Raw genomic sequence first — 5,593 nt, forward strand, 5'->3', positions numbered from 1 at the left:
ACAAAACAAATTTAGAAGGAGGGGTATGAAAGAGAAAAAAAAACAAAAACAAAAACAAAACAATAACAACATCATAAAGGAGAAAAAAAAAGAAAAAAAAAGAAAAGAAAACAATAATAATATCAACCAAAGTCGACAGTCGACAAACACACTATTTAAAAAAAAAAAAAATTAGATCTGAAAATCGAAAAAGGAGGAGAAGAAAGGGGAGAGGAAGGTAATGGTTGGTGGTGTAATGTGTTGAAGTTGTGGGTGGTGTAGCGGCAAGGGACGAGGGGACGGCGGCAGATGCAGTGGTGGTGTGTGGTGACTGGGGTTGGGGACGGTAGAGGCAGATATGCTGCAGAGGAGAGGCGTGGGGTGGTCGTCGGTGGTGGAGAGAGGAAGAGAGAGGCGGCAGAGGAGGGTGGTCGTCGTTCGGTGTACAAGTAGTGGGTGTGGGTGGCGGTCGTGGTATTTGTGTCGGGTGGTGGTAGTTGTGCGTGAGGGTGAGTGGTGGTGGTGTGCGTCTGTGGTGCGTGGTACAAGAAGCGGCAGTGGGGTGGTGAGGAGTGGTGCCTGGTGGTTGGCTGGTGGTCGGCGTGGCAAGAGCCGCAATGGTTGCAGATCTGGTGGTGCTCGGTGGATGAAGGGAGGCGACGTCAGGGTATGGTGCGTGGTGTAGGTGTGGTCATAAAGTGACGGTGGCTGGTTGTCGGCGTGCGGCGGTGGGGTAGGTGGTGGGTTGTGAGGAAGAAAAAAGGAGTGATTTTTTGGGATTTAATTTGTTGGGATTTTGGAAATATTTGGGTTAGAGAGATGAGATTATTGATAATGTGTGAGATGAGAGAGAAAGTAAATAAGTGGAAAGCTATATATATTAAATTAGTGGGTAATTAGGATTAGTTAGGGTTTAATTAGTGTATGTAGAGAGAGTGGTAAATTAGCTAATTAATCCCACTTTTTTGCTTTCAATCTCAGCCCTCCAAATCCCTCACCCAAGGGCTCTAAGAAAGACTTATGGACTCAAGGGAAGGAGGAGGACTTACATGATCCTAATACTATATATATATATATATATATATATATATATATATAGGATCCGGTGAGAACGATCATTCGGTGCAAACGGTGAGAACGACCTATAATAAGAAAATTACAACAAATATACGGTCTGACTAATTTTCTTAATTGCGCGGTTCATATATATATGTTATAATTTTTTTCATTTCTTTCTCTCTCCTCTCATTTTGTAATCCACGTTCTTCTCTCTACCTTTTCCCCAAATAATTTTAAACCCTAATTTCCCCCCCAAATCATCTGTTCGTCAATTTCTGGTGAATCTATTGCCGATGACGATGATCGATTATTAATCGTCTGCCGTTTTCTCGTCTTACTTTCCTTAATCGTTCTATTTCTATGGATTCCGCAAGTAGTTTGGTATGATTTGATCTTCACCTTTTAGTTGTTCATGCCGATTTCCTCGAATTTTGCGTTAATAAGCTGAATTATTCTTTTTAATAAGCTGAATCTAATTACTTCGTTGTCTTTGAACTCATTGTTGCAGGTTCATCTGCGTTACGTTTGAGCTTCTGGTAATTAGGTATGTATCTTACTGTAGTGATTATTTTTAGGTTTTATTTTTTTTTATGTTCGGCTTATTCTTTGATTTCAGTAGATGTTTACCTACGTTCGGTTGCATGCAGGTTGTTGTTCCGTTTCAATTGAAGAGGATCGTCGTCTTAGTGTATTCTCAAATAGGTATTAATATTTCCTTATTTTTTTTGTTCGCTTTTACTTTTTTTTTCCCCTTTTTGATGTGTTTTCAGTCTTAGCTTAACATGATTGTAGTTTATGAAGTTTCCTACCTGAAATTTGTGTTGTTTACAACAAGTTTTTGTTGTTTTTTATGTGTATTTTATTGTCGAGCTTTTTTTATGTGTGTTTCCACGTTCTGTCCTTGTGTTTGCCTTTTAGAATTTAGTCTGTGTGTGCTTTCATGTGGTATCATCTAAGTACGTCCCAACGGTTATCAGCCACACTAAGTCAGTTGCTAGGTACATTCATGTGGTATGTTTGTCGTGACGATATGTCCTATGTTTTTGTGGCATTTTTTTGTATGCTTGGCATAAAGTGTTTTGTTGTGTGTTTCAGTGGGTGTTTTAAGGGTCTAGGTACACTTTAATACGCGTTAACCACGTTTATTTAGTCCATAGGCACGTTATTTTGAGTTTAATACAATGAATTCATCAGTGCCTTTTTAAGAGGGTGATCGTATCTGAATGTGTTCTGCAATGTTTTTTGTTTTGTACCTGTAACGTATATGTGATGCCCGTGTGATGTCCGCAGAGTATTTTTTCATGGATGGTGTGTGTGTTGATCTGGTTTTTTGTACAATATGTGCTATTTTTCTTTTCTTGCTTAAAAATCGTCTTGCATGTAACCTTAGTTATGTTTTATTTCACCGCATTACAGTTTTGACTGCCATTTTGATGTGTGATTTCATGTGTTTCCTAACTTGTTAGTTTTTTTGTGGTTGCTTTGCGCGTTACAGCAGTGTGTTGTGTGTTGTATAATCGTGAGTTTTTACTGATTTTTTATAAAGCCAAGGGCTACATATCAGCTAGGTACGTCCCAAGGGACTGTAGTCATGTTAAATTTTCCGTTAGGTACGTCCTTATGTTATATGTGGCGTGGTGATATGTATTGATGTTGTATGAAACTACCTTCCATCTGTATTCTGTTGTCCCTTTCATTTTTGTAGATTGTCCCTTTTAAAAATTATATACCACATTCACTATTTATTTGTACATGGAGTATTACTATTCCGTTTTTTATTTGTATCATCGTATACGTTGCTGCATTTTAGTGATTATTGGGTACGTCATAATTATTTTCAGTTACATTTTACATGAATGCAGGTGTAATAATGAAGCGATCTAGGCCTGAACCATCTACGTCAGATGTAGGTGGCCCAAGTAATCATCCGGAAGCCCCTAGTACAAGTATACAACAGGCTGGTTCAGATGCTACCGATGATTTCCCGGTATTAAAGACAAGAATGAGTCCCAATCTTCTCTTACAATTTATCAACAGTGGGCTGTCTGATAATCAGATTTCAGATATTCAGGATATGAGATTTGGAGGTATATTGTGTCTTAAGACTGACATGCTTCCTGGGCAGCTGGCGTACTGGCTTGTTTTCCGCTTTGATCCATTCACGTCTTCTCTCTTAAACGGGCAACTCCTTATTCGTGACGAAGATGTTCATCTAGCCACAGGGTTACCCATGGGTGAGATAGCAATCTCACAAGCGACCCGATTTGAGCAGACTGAAGAGTTTTTTTAAATTTGGTTAATGAATGGAAATCCCAATATGAGGGAGTTGACAAAGTGACCAATAACCATGTCTTGTCTAAGATGGCTGAACAAAGACAAGGTGGGGCAGATTTCAAGAGAAATTTTATTGTGTTTATCGTGTCGGCTTTACTTATGGGAGTTAAGGGTAACGTCCCAAGTATTCGGATACTTAAGTGTTTGAGGATGTCTCTCTTACCACACATATGAACTGGTGCGACTTCACCCGAAGAAACTTAATTGCAAGTGTCCAACAGTGGTGGGCTGATAAAGAAAAGGAAGACAACGGTGGGTGCAAGAAGATCTTCAGAGGACCTATACTGGTTCTAATCCTCATTTATCTGGATAGGTCGGTTTTCAAAGCTAGAACAGTTGACCGCGTGTTCCCAACACTTTGCATATGGACAAAGGATGCAATATCTTTTCGTATATCAAAAGAAAAAAAGGAGGCTCGTAGGTTTGGTTAGGGTTCATCGATAACCCGACTTGTAAAACATCCGGTGCTTTGGTTTTGGGTTTAGGGACGCGATGCGGACCACAACCTGATGTTGTGATGGAGCAAGATGTCGTTGAGAATGACAATGATGCGCCCAACAACAATGAGCCTGACAATCACGATGATAACGTGACACGTGTCAGTAATTGTATTGTGAGGATGGCAACCACGGCGAAAGCACTTGCTGCTGCGTTTCACAACTTTGCAGATGCAATCAACAGTGCTAAACTTGTAATGCCGGATTCTATAGTTGTCGGCCGACTTTCGCCATGGCGATTCTCTGCTAGGCGGGTTCCAGTTGACACCACCTGTTATCCCTGAGGCAGGGGTTGGGGCTAATGCAGACCGCGGTAAAGTCGACCCTACTGTTGGTCCCGGTACTGCCAAGAATTCAGATGATCCCGGTACTACCAAGAATTCAGATGTACATCCTACAGTCCATGTTGCTCACGAGACGGCCGCTCCAGTTGGTAGGTCAGAATCTGATAAACACGGTGTTCGAGCCACGTCATCAGCAGAGGGTGTTAATGATGACCCATGCTGGAATGACCCTGCCTTTGTGGCAGCGGCTATCGCATTAAGTAACTCGTTCAATGAGCCTGTTGCACCAAAGAGAAGACGTGTTGCTCCTGAGTGTCCGACATTCAACCTTTTTCAGTCTCAAGACATATCATATTCCTATGGTTCACAAGGACCTCCCATCAAACCTGTTGCTTCTCCCCAAACAGAACCTACTCATGGAGTCCCGTTAAACTCTTCTAAGTCGGTTCATAATGTGGCAAAACCAGATAATAAGAGGGATATCATTGTTCCACAAATATTCAAGTCACCATATGTTCAACGGAATATATCTATGCTTGCTGAGTTGAGCCAATTCTGAGAAGGATTTTTCTGACTTGGTGTTTAGGGATGGATCTGATGAGAGGTACAACTCATATTAGTTCCTTGTTCTGTATTTTGCATATAATGTTGTGTTATTTGACAAGCGTACCTATAACATTAAATGTCGTATATATACCTCTGACTATTGTACCTACCTGTTATCTTTTTGTTTCAGTGAGGTACTATTCCGGAATCACCGTTTCCAGCTAAGACGATGTGATTTTAAGACCTTTATTGCCAACACCAAGATAGCTGCAAATGTAATCAATGTATGGGCTAGTATTTTGAATAAGAGAGAGGAACTAAGAGCTGCCTCCTCCCCTTTACGATTATACGCGTTCGTTACTCACAATGTACGTTGTCTTACGCTTTTTTTTTAGATTGATCAAAGGCGTGTTTGCTTTTCCCTGTGTTTAAATTTTTACATTTTTGTTTTTTAATTAGGGAATTATATGTGAAGATAGCACCGAGTATGATAAAGTGAAACTGGTGAGCTTGCAATATATTTATTGCATCTAAAGTTAAATTAGCATGTTTGCCCGTTTTTTGTGTGTTCACTAAGGTACATATATGTTTTTCCAAACCCAGATGATGTTTTCTTTCACACTTCGTGAGCCGATCCTGATCTGTGTCAACTTTATTGCCCGTAAGATTGAGGTCATCCACCCAATGCAACCTAAATCAGTAGACTTTGTTGAATATGTCCATATGGTGGTGAGCATTTTGATTTTGCAAACCCTTTTAAGTGTTCAAACGATGATGCCTAATTAGTTCTCCAAATATGTTTGCTAATTTTTGTTTGGCTTTTTTTTAGAGGGACTTTATTTGTTCCGTCATGGTCTCTCGTTCAAGCAGATTCAAGACAGTACAGTGGTTCAA

The sequence above is a fragment of the Silene latifolia genome, chromosome 4 (assembly GCF_048544455.1).
Source record: "Silene latifolia isolate original U9 population chromosome 4, ASM4854445v1, whole genome shotgun sequence".
Taxonomy (NCBI): domain Eukaryota; kingdom Viridiplantae; phylum Streptophyta; class Magnoliopsida; order Caryophyllales; family Caryophyllaceae; genus Silene; species Silene latifolia.